A 12,380-nucleotide genomic window follows, 5' to 3' on the forward strand; every position below is an offset into this window, starting at 1 on the left:
TAACGTATTTATCTGCCTCCTGATCTTAACTGCTGGATTTTATTCATTTGTAGAAATGTTTCATAATTTGTTTATCCAGTCTCCTGTTATGAGCATTTGGGTGATTTTTCCATTTTCTCCTCTATAAATAATTCTGTAATGACTCTCTCTGAATATATGCCTCTGGGCCCTCATTAAAGATTTTCTGTCCATTAATTCCTAAAAATAGAATGTCTTCTGTCAGGGGTTCTATGCAATTTAAATTGTAAAGGAAACTGACAGAAGTTCACAGAATGTGAAAAAGTTGGAATGAGAGGACAAATACATTCAAGGTGGAAAAAGTCACATAAATAAAAGCACTGAAAAGCTCAAGTCACATTCCTTTATTTTTCCCAAGAAGTTTCAGCATTTTGACCCTTTGTGTGAGCTCTAATGACAAATTCCAGCTTCTGCCAAAAGACCACAAGCTATTTGTCAGTTTGTCTATTTATCCTTCCTCTCATCCCTCCAGTGATGAAGTCTCCAGAGGTTAAACACTCTCATTATTAATCTTACCATAAGAATCCCAGAAAACCAATGTTTGCCGCCCTTTGGTTCTTCATTTTAATGACTCCTCACCACACACAGAGCCCTCATTGTGCTAGTCACAACTTTCCAGATGAAACCAAAGGCTCAATTCAACTCTAGTCAAAGAAAACCAATTCTCCACAATCTCACGCACACACACACACACACACACACAAACATCTCCTCTTTCCACTGGCAACTAAAACTTAAAATTGAATGAACATGACATGAGACATTTCTAAAGAGCTTTCTCCCTGCCATCAGCTTTATTAAAAGCACAAATGTGCAGTCACATTTAATGGTGTTTATTTTGAAACATGCAATGTTTACCCTTGAAAACCTATTATGCATCTCTCACCTTACCACAAACAAAAGGGCATTGTAACTTCAGATAGTCTGACTGCTTGCTTAAATTTAGGTCTGCACTCAAATGAGAAAAGTACTTGAGTATCAGTCATCTTGGAATCTAAGGGACTTATTCATAGAGCATGTGGGACTCTATTCATAAGTGATTTATGTCTTTGCATAAAGGAGAGTGGGGGTTGTGTGTGTTGCCCAGAGAACCATCGTCTGCCTCTCCTGAGTAATTTATACAAGATCAATATTTATCAAGGTGAGCCAAGAATTGTGCCATAACTCTCCAAGAGCCAAATACTTCATTTATGGTTCCTTCACTCATGGAAAGGAGCATGACAGATTGAAATGTTTGTGTAAAATCTACTTAAAGAGGTTCTTACTTGCTTCTTGTTATTTTAGATGCAGTGGAATGCAGATTTCTGTCATGGATGTTTCTCAATGACTAACACATAGTAGATATTTTAAAAAGGTATTCATTGAATTAACCATTGGAGGGAAATAAACAACCATTCCTGTAACTGTACCCAAAGAGAAGGGAGGACTGCCCTTCATATTTTGTTAGCATATGTTAACTAAACACCTGCTAGGCGATTTGCATTGAATAAGGGCACAGTTATTACCCAGAATGATCTCCTAGACATATGGGTAAACATTTAAAAATATGTGAGTGGAAAGTACTTGATGCTCTTTTAAAGTTTCAAGTGTGTTTTGGTGATCAAGAAGATGAATTAACTAATTCTGCTTGTGATGTTGGAGAAAGGATGAAAGAAAGTGTGAGTTAAGCAGGTAGAAATGAATGGGTGGAGATTTGGGGAAGAAGTAGTAGCACAAAGGGATCTTGAAAGGGTTTCAGATTACAGGAATGGGATAAAGAGGTTGCCATAAGAGTACAGAGTTCTTGTGTCAGTAGTAGTAAATAAAGCTCTTAAAAATTCCATTAGAACCGGATTGTAAGAGACCTAATATACTCAGCAGTGAGCTGTTGTCAGTTTATTTTATAAGCAAGAGGAGACTCTCATAGGTTTTTAAACACAAGAGCTACATGGTCAGATTTTCCTTAGAGCTATATCTCTAGTGGCACAATTTATACTATCTTGTACCATTTGGTAGAGTAGTATAAAGAGGAAATGAGAAGTGGGTTCATAATTTTCAACTCTGGTAGTGTCTTATTAGAGCACTGTTTTAGGAAAGATTTTAAAAAAATGTCTGGACTTATCAGGGAAGTCTCCAGTAATAAAGAAGTGATGCTTGTCATAAGTGCCAGGGAGAAAGAAGGGAAAGTGGCACCTGGTATAAGCTAAGCACTTTCCATCCCTGAGTTAGCAAGATGCAAGCAAAGTCTGGGTGAGAAATCAGTACTCTTACTTTAGGACGACCTTAGTGAATGAGTGAGAGTTGATGGGAGGAGATATATATAAATATCGTGTACTGTACATTCCAAGCCATCTGTGCATATGCAGTTATGAATTATGGAGAGAGATTTAAGAAAGAAGACTAGAGAGCGACTTTCTGAAGATTGTAGATTAGGACAGGATCTTTGAGAAAGCAACAACATTCAATTAAGGCAGAGAAAAGGGGCATAAAAGTAAGTTGACAGTCGTAAAAAGAAGCAGCCAAAGATGATGATTCCATTATTAAGTATTCTAAGTTTAGGAGAATGGGGGATATATAGAGAGATGTTGCTTAAGGTATGTTTGAAGCCCAGAAGAATTTTTTTTTTGGTTGGATATATATTAAATTGAATTTCACCAGACCATAGACAACTTTTTTCATGCAATGCCAGGACAATATTTCTCAAGGAGAAATCCTAAGGACCATTAAAATTCAAATCATGAACAGAAGAAAAGGAAGATCTATGGAAATGATTAAAAACATTGGAACAAAGAATATTTCCAATTTGAGAAAAATGTGAAGTTGGCTTCGTGTCTTTTATTACCACTCACAGAAAAACAGAAGGGATTTCCACTTCTAACTATGATAGTAAACTTGTGTCAGATTAAGCATCCTGCAGAGAAAACTGGTAAAGATTAAAATTTTAAAAATCAATTTAAAAGTATGGAAAGGTCTGAAAAAAGTGGTGCTTAAAGTGCTAAAAAAAAAAAAAATTCAAGGACAAGTGTAGAGGGATGAGCCTATTATCAAAGCTTTGTATTTCCTCTTGGGCTTTTGCCAATTTGTAAGTCAAGGCAAAGAGACTGAAAAGCTAAACAGAGTTTAGACTGTCTTAGGGAACTGAGAAGCAGAACATAGAATTTAGAACCCATCAAGAACAAATGCCTGGTAAATGCCACAGGTTTCAGTAGGTACCAAGGCCAAAATTAGGGTGAGACGTATCTTGTACAAAATTTAGAAGGTTCCCATTCATTAAGTCATGTGGCTGTCACTTACTTCACCCTGGTCTTGACTCGTATTGGGACACTTGAAGTGTTATCTGTAAGTAGTAAAGAAAAACTGGAAATATTTCATGCTTCATCTTTGTTAAAGAGAAGTTCTAAAACAGGTGGATACAAAAGTTTATTGTGACTTGCCTCTATTATAACTGCATGGCAGAGGCATAATTTTATCCTCTCTTGAGTGCCAAGTAAAAAAAAACTACAAAGAAACTCCAATCCATCACACCATTAACTCATGAAATGAAAATATTAAAATCAGTCAAAAAGCCAACAAAATAGTTTGGCTTTAACGAAATGGCTTATTAGAGCTAACTTCTCATCAGGATTTATAGAAGTCAAAATAAAATTGAATGATATTTTCTAAATACCCCCAAAATTAAAAAAAAAAAAACCTGCCATCTAACCTAGAAATATATTCTTCAAAAATGTTGGCATAATTAACATTTTTTAAAAAAACACAACAGAGGGAACTCATCACCAGCCAACCCATCATAGAAATGAGATCTTTGAGAAAGTAAAATGATCGCATATGAAAAAAGAAAAATGGAAAAAAATGAAGAATAACCAAGAGGCTAAATTTGTGCTTAAATCTAAATGAATGTTGGCAGCATAAAACAATAATAATGTCATGTGAAGTTTAAAATGTGTGAATAATTAAATGAAAAATCTAGCACAAAATGTATCGGGTAAGCAATTTAGAATTTCTTTCATAAGAAATAATTTAAAAATTTATATTTATATTAGACTTCCACAAGTCAAGTATTCACGTTTGAATCTCAAGGGCATATATTAAAAGATTTACAGAAGTATTTATAATTAACAAGCTAGTAGAGAAGGAAATGCAATAATCAAAAAAAAATCTTATTAATGTAAAGGGTGCTACAGAGGTAAGGAGAGAACATACAAACTAATCTAATTCCCAAATGGATTAGATATAAAAAATACCAGCAGAAATTTTCAGGCTAAAAATGAAATCCAGCTATATGCTGCTTATAAGAGAGATAATTTAAATGCAGAGCAGTTGAAAATAAAGTTTAAATAAAGATTGCACAGCTACAGAAATATCCTACAAAATTGATTTTAAAGCAAATCTTTAGTAGATAATGTTCAAAAAGCATCTCATAGTGATAAAAAGGCCAATCTACCAAGAAGACAGCACAGTAATAAATCTATATGTGCCAAATAATATCATTCCAAAATTTATAAAGCAAAAATTGATAAAATGAGAAGAAAAAAATAGACAAATACACAATGATAGTAGGAGACTCTAACATACCTCTTCCAGGAGGTGAAAAATAAATTTAGTGAGAATCAAGATCTGCACAATATAATTAGGAAATCTGGAACATTTTTAGCAACTTATTGGACTCTTTACATTCCTGAAAATAGCTCCTCATATTATTAAATCTTACTTACTAAATCTTTTGGAAGAGAATTTTGTTTTGTTTATTTTTGCATTTCAGATAGTGTTTGTTTCTGTGTGCATGTGTATGCATGTCTGTATGCATTTCTGAGCGTGTGATTTTAGAGAACTCCCTTCAATATCATTCTGGGAAAGAACGATAGGTGATGGATTCTCCTTACCCTTCTAGAAGGATAAGTTGCCAAGTGCTTGAACTGTTTTCTAAAGGGCTATCAAGTTCGTTAAAATAGACCTCAGACTTAGGTGGTACAGCAACTGCCTAACAAACATGAGGCTCTGAGTTCAACACCAGTACCACACGAAACAAAATGGACCTCAGAATTCTATTATTTAAAAATAGAAGCAATGAGAAGTTCTGCAGTCAGAAAAGCAATCAAGGAAAGGAGTGGGGACCTAGACTCAGACATCTGAACATCTGAGTGCCAAACTTGAGACTGATCCCCTAAGGAAAGTTGTCAGACCTCGTAAACCCAAAGGATCTCATGACAGTGTTGTGCTGGAGATACTGGCTCATATTCATTCACAAGAGTCTTTTGTGTGCATTTCTTTCCAATTTCAAGTTCAGTTATAAGATTGGTAGCTTAAATTCATCTGTAGGAGAATTCACAGTACAGAAATTGGCAAATACTACAAATCAAGACTGATTTGAGGGACAGCTTGTTGTTAAACATTTATTAAAACCCTATTACCTAAGAACTAAACAGGACCAGGAAAAAGCACTCTAGTATAAAATTCTAGCCACATAACCCATTTGCCAGAGTGAGTTGCCAGGTTCACAACCCTTTGGTGAACCTGGCTGCACCACTGGCTCTCAGCCATTATTTATTTAGTTATCACGTAATTGGAAACACCACTCTACCTGTGCACACAGTAAAATTCCATCAATTAGCCTGTCCTGCAAAAGGTGAGAGATAATACCCTTGCTTGTGAAGATGACTCCCTCAATATTGAGAGTCCTGTTAGGTCCCAAGTCAACCTCTAATACTTAATTAGGGCAGGAGAGATTGTTATGGGACAGGAGCCTGTCAGTATGCTCTACATATTGCACAGTAGTGCAGATATCTCTAATACAGAGTTTGTGTTGGTATTTGTATAAGATAGTCTCCCATTTCATGTGTCTTATAGAACAGAAAAAAGTTTTCAGCTTCATCATTAAAAGAGAAGTTTGTGGAAGAGACAGGGGTTCTTCCAATGGAGCCCTGAGAAATACTGGCCATTCATATTCTTGAACTCCATACAGGTCATGGATAAATGTCACTCTGTAGATGACAGAATACATTTGGTGCACTTTTCTCACTTTTCTCCACATCAAAAATAAAGATGTTTAGGAAAATTTAAAGTATGTCAGGATATGTGAAGAATAGCTCTAAGAGGAGCAGTGTTTGTGATGGTGGTAATCTCTTCCTGGTTTCCAGAATTCTTTGATGCAGGAGTTAAACCATAATGGCGTTTACACAAATGGACTGTTAATGATAGTCTAGTCCTTAAGTCAATACCATTATGTGGATGGGCTATGGTGATTTTGTTTTTTATCATTAACATGAGAGCTTCTTGGAAACCACTGTGTTTTCAGCAGCTGTGTTAATTAAGGGCTGAGCTCTGAAAAGTGTTTACAGAACCGATACAGCTCATAGATTTATATGAGCAAAAAAGTAGTCATTGGCATCCTGGCGTGTATTAGAGTCTATTCTTTTCTCACTCGGGGCTTGGCAAGATTGGTGTTTGTATTAGAATGATATGTAAAATTCTTATTGAACACAGACTGTCTTCTCCACCTTCCCACTTTCTTTGGACACAAAGAGATTTTCTAGACCTTTACCATTTTTCTCTTTATTCATAGAATCTTGCCTTATGTAGAATAGCAAATCTCTGACTGGTACCTACCATCTTAATGGAATGCACTATAGATTTGATTAACAATCTTGTGAAATCTCTCATGTGAAGTCATTGATTAATTGAGCAATCAATGTATATAGCTGACCCTTATAAATACAAGCATCATGGGCTGAAGAGATTGAAAAAATGCATTGTCTTTTCTTTTTAAGTCATCTTTCAGAATTGCTAGGGTTAAGACTCTGAAGTAACTAGAGTCAAGACAACTGAGAAATGCATAGCAATTTCCTCAAATTCAATTAATTACATTTGTAAATTATATTTCAGGCTGTACCATATTTAAAATAAATCCAAAATAAATAGATTTAAAACAAATCCCAACACTTTAAAGCGCTTCTCTGCATCTTCATGTCCATTATCTTATAATCTCTAAAGAGGCTGAGTAAATAAGGTAAATATTAGTGAATGATAATTCAGTGTTGATTAGAGCATTTGTTTAACAGTGATTATAATGATGATGATGACTACAATTTATTAAGTCCTAGGTTTATACCATGTAAACCTCCAAAATATTATGGGGTAGAGAACTAAAATTCATAAATAAGAAGTGAATAATCCAAGTTCACCTAATCCATAAATATTAGAACTATCTTTGGAACACAAGTCTTCTGGGTTTTTTGTTTTGTTTGTTTGTTTGTCTCTGTCTTCTGATCTAGACTTTTCTAAGTAGGTATTTCCAGATCTGATGCATAAAATGCTCTTCCTACTAGAATAGTTAGTATGCCTCACCTGTGTCAGAAGTGGGAATGACCTTGCCTCTGAGATGCATTTCTCCGTCGTTTAACTCATTCATCAAAAAAGAGATAAAGTATTTACCTAAGACATTGTTGCAAAGACAAATAGTTTAACATAAGGGACCTAGAAATTCCTGGAAAGTAACAGGCATTCTCTAGACTGTGGTCCATTTTGCTACACTAGCTACTAGACTCCTTATATTTTATTTTAATTACAAAGAGCATAAGCAATAAAGCAAGGGTCATATGAACCCAAGGCTCCCAGAGTTAGAATATCAGCACATTACTTCAATACTCATGTGAACCAGCAATGATCTTTTCTGTCTGTCCAAAACTCTTTGCACCATTGCACTGGACCTTAATCCTGCCTCCATTAATTGGCAATAAAATATCCTAATGGAGATGTCTTAGAGAAGGGGGAAATGAAGAACCCTGGGCGATCAGTTGTACAATGGGCCAAAGCTTACATTTCCTCAAAGAGAACAATGGAATTTATTTTTTTTTCTCCGTTGGCACATTTTACGTTTCCAAAAGGTTAGCTATGAATAATATGCTTGAGTCAATCTAATATTGGGCAGCTACACATTTCCCTCCAATACCTGATGACGCAGTGTAAAGGGAGCAAGAACCCCAGTCAACTTTCAGCCCTACATCATTCATCTTCACCAACTTTAGGGTAACAAAGAGGTTTTTGGCAAAAGACTATACAAGACTGCACTACCTTTTTTCATCTGTTTCCCAATAAGAACATGGGATTCTACACAATAATATTTAGAATTTTTCTTTTCTAATCTTCAAAATAGTAGTTGCCCTCATTTACTCTTCACCCAAAAAAATGAACAACAACAAAAACTTATAAACTGGGCTGGGTACAGTGGTTCAAGTCTGTACCATGGCTAGTAATTCTAGCCATTTGGGAGGTAGAGGTAAGAGGATAGGGGCTTGAGGCCAGGCTGGGCAAAAGTTCTCAAGATCCCATCCTAACCATTAAGTGGGCATAGTGGTGCATGCCTGCCATCCCAGTTATACAAGGAAGCATAAATTGGAAGTTAGTCATCCATGGGCAGAAAGGCAAGACCCTATCTTAAAAATAAGCAAAGCGAAAAAGGGCTGGGGGCATGGCTTATGTGGTAGAGCACCTGCCTAGCAAGCCCAAGGCTGTGAGTTTAAACTCCAGTATTGTAAAAAAAGAGAGAGGGACTGAGTTCAGTCTATTTTTCCTTTATTTGAAATGGTTCTCTATGTATGATTTCACATCTATTATCTCTTGCACTGTGATATTCTTTGGAGTAAGCAGGCCAAGTGTCATAGTTTACACTCTATAGATGGGGAAGAGAACTTAGAAAACTTTGTAATACATCAATCAGTCTTAGCTAGTAAGTTGTGAAGACTGAATTAAAAGTTGCAACTTCTAACTTTGAATTGTTTCAAAAAATCAGAGCATCCTCAGTGTTTTATCTTGCTTTTTTATTGTTGTTGTTATTTGTCTGTTTTCCCAATACACACCAAATACATAGCTTTATTTCAGAGAACCGTTTTAAGAAGAAAAGTAAAAACAATTCAACTATTACTCTCTAGAAATTTTTCCCCTGGTCAGAAGATAGATACATGATTACCTAAACAAAGTATTATTATTATTATTATTATTAATTATTATTAAAATCTTATAATTAAGTGGTAGGAAGACTGAAAAAACCAATGAGAGAAGTTTGAGAGCCATCAGAGAACGTTTCAAGGAATGAGTATCCACCCAGGTAAAAAATCTGGAGCCATAATTTTGCTAAAACACCCAGAGGTGGTGAAATGTCCCATCAAATGGCCTTTGCTTCTAGGAAACTCTCTTACTGTATGTGACTGTAATCGCTCTCTTATTACTTTCCGATGCCTTGATCATAGGAATGAACTTGACTTACTTCTTGTCTCCAAAACATTGCGGGACCTGTGATTACTTTCTGACATCCTGCTCATAAGACTTTAGTGGCTGCCTGTGTGTGTAGTATTTGGGAAAGAATTTTGTATCAACATGTTGAGTTGCTTCCCTAAGAGTCTTCTAGGGAAAGTAGTATTGAAAACGTAAAGATAGAAGCATGTGTGAAGCCAACGGGGCAAGACTAGGATAAAACAGAAAGTAGTTCAGGAGAGTTAGTGGTTGAGAGGTCAGGATAATGGAAACAAAGATTGGTACATGGAATAGATAAAATTAGATGGTTTGAATACCTAAATTAAATCTGAAAACCTTGTATTTCTCTTTTTTGTGTGGGGTTACATCAAAACTACCAGAACTCCTCAAAGCTATCAGGGAAGGATGGACAGTTTTTACCAAAGGTATCCACCATCCATAAAATTTCTTTTTCCTCATTCTATCCCTTACTTATATTTCCTGTAAGACCTCACTTTAATGTTTTCTTCTGCAAGAATTGTTTCCAGCCATGTAGGCACAGGGATCATGCTCAGTTGTCATGTATTTCAAATAGCTTTATGTCATCATTTCCACTGTTATGTACATAGTGTTTTCTCCAAAAAGAGCACAAACATATTATAGCAGAGATAAGAACATGTTACTTCTGAAGAACCCCAAAGCCTTTCACACACTAATATTATCATTATAACAACATACATCCAGCATTTACTGAACACCATGTTCTCTTCCAAGCTCTCATCGCACATTTCATATTCAGTCTGACAAAAACCCATATGTTATTTCTTACCATTATACTATTTACACACTAGGAAACTGAGTTCTAGGGAGTTGAAGTGATATTCTCAAGGTCCTTCTGCTTAAACTACTAAGATATGGACCTTTGAGATCTCCTTAAGCCCATGGCAATTTCTTACTGGCACCTTTGCCTTGCTCAGTTGCCAAAGAGGTAGATGTTGATGGGGAATCAGAATATAGCACCTGGCCAGAGAGAGGTGCGTGTCTGATGATTCACACTTTTAATTAAAAACAATAAAACCTTTGGCTAGACAACTTCATGCCCCAATCCAGTTGGGATGTGGTCACGGTGCTTCCAAAGCCACGTGGGTGATATTCTAGCTTGAATAAGCGTAATTTGCATATTCAGTTGTTGAGGTTCTGCATGGAGGTTTTATGATCACACTTCTTGTCAGGCAATTGCCAAAACTTGCTAATGCTTTGGCTCCCTGTCCTGCTGCTTTTTGCTGGAAGCAGCATAGGGGAGGGTGGGATGTCTTCTTTAGTTGCAAAGCTAAGCTAAAAAGAGCCCAGCTAGTGAGTTACCAAACCTAAATCTTGACTCATCCACTATTTACTGAGCACTTACTATGCTGCCAGCCTTTTCCTTTCCCTGTGTCTATTGCAATGGATCTTCCTAGTATCCCTGTGGGGTGTCACTTCTATATTTTACAGATGTAGAAGTAGATGCAGGTGTACAAAGTAACTTGACAAAAGTCATTCAGCTCATAGAATGGAAGATCTGACTATGGGCTCTCTGTCTTTGCCTCTACATCAAGGCGCTACAAGCTCACTTTGAGGTGCATAAAATGAAGAATAGAGGGTTAATATAGTAAAGATGATAATGGCAATAATTTCAAATACTACTAGTAATACTTGGTGAATTTTCTCTAGGGACCAGGTACTATAAGAACACTTTGTAAGCATCACAAAAGCCATAAAAGGTAGACAATAGAAATACCCCATGTTACAAAGAAAGAAAACAATGCTCAGAGATGTTAACTCATTAGTTCAAGCTAGCAAATGATAGTGCCATGATTTAAGGCCAGGCATTTTGTCATCATAGCTTACTATAACAACTCAATACAAACATGTAACATATGAGTGCTAGATTGGGGTCTTCCCCTGCCCTAGAGGGAGCACCAAGAGAACATGTGAGGTCAACAGTTTAAAAAAAATAGGTTAGATTATAAACATTGCCAGAGGAACTCATTCAGCCAAAGCTACCTTTCTCATCTTTGACCTTCGGAAAATTGCAGAAAAACTCTGAGAGTGATGGTAAAGTTGTTAGATACAGTCTTCCTTGGTCTGAATGTCAAGATGCTCAGGCTAGTTACATGTGTTGTTTAATCCTTTTTATATCATCTTATTAGGAGTAAACTATAGAGAGGATTCAGGTGTCTTGTTGAGCTTCTGAGAATTCACAATCCTGTCACTGAGATATGCGAAGATCACTTTGGTTAGTAAGAGTTCTTAGTCATCCGTTCTGGAGAAAAGTCAGTAATGTAGCCTCTGGAAGCCACACGGGCATCACTTTTCCTCAGGAGGATGGTGAGCAACCAAATCAAATTCTGTAAATGGAAGCTGCTCCCAGAGTGGCTGTTAGCAGAGATGAACCAAGTTCACTACTTCTTGGTGACAAAAAAGGCTGGATTGTGCCTAGCAAGGAGGAAAGAGAAAAAGGAAAAAAAATGGTAGAATGAGGATTAATTTTATATCCGGTTATTAACACACAAAATTAAAAACAAGCAGAGTTATTTTGTGTTTTCATGATTTATTATACCATGTTCCTTTCCTCTATCTTTAAAAAATACATTAGTTAAGTAATAAATATCAACATTAAAAGAAGTTTAACAAAGGAAACATTCACATTCCACTTTTGTTTTTATGACCCTTGCTAATCTTTGAAGATGATTCATCCATTTTTATGTAACTTACAGAATGTTTTTATGTTGTCCCATTATTCCTTAAAAACATGTCTTATCAAGATATCATCCAATATATGGGTTACCAGGCCTACTGCTTCTTTCATGTCTTATTTGCACCGATGTCTGGAGATGTTCATCTCCACTCTAGAATGTAAATTTAAACACATCCACTCTGGAGAGTGGATAAGGACTGAAAATCGGGTGAATGTAAATTTGTCATGTGTCCATTAGGAATAACAATATCCATGAGGTAGTAGGAGAAAGAGAAGGAACAAAAAATATGTAAAAAATTCCTGGAAATGTGTTTTTATTCTAGTTATTTTCAAGTTAGGAAAATCAATGGTGGAGAAATACATTTACAGCTCTGCCTTCCAGAGGTTCGGCTGCTCCCAGAAGCAAGCACCTCTGGCT

Source organism: Castor canadensis, chromosome 11, assembly GCF_047511655.1.
Source record: "Castor canadensis chromosome 11, mCasCan1.hap1v2, whole genome shotgun sequence".
NCBI classification, from domain to species: domain Eukaryota; kingdom Metazoa; phylum Chordata; class Mammalia; order Rodentia; family Castoridae; genus Castor; species Castor canadensis.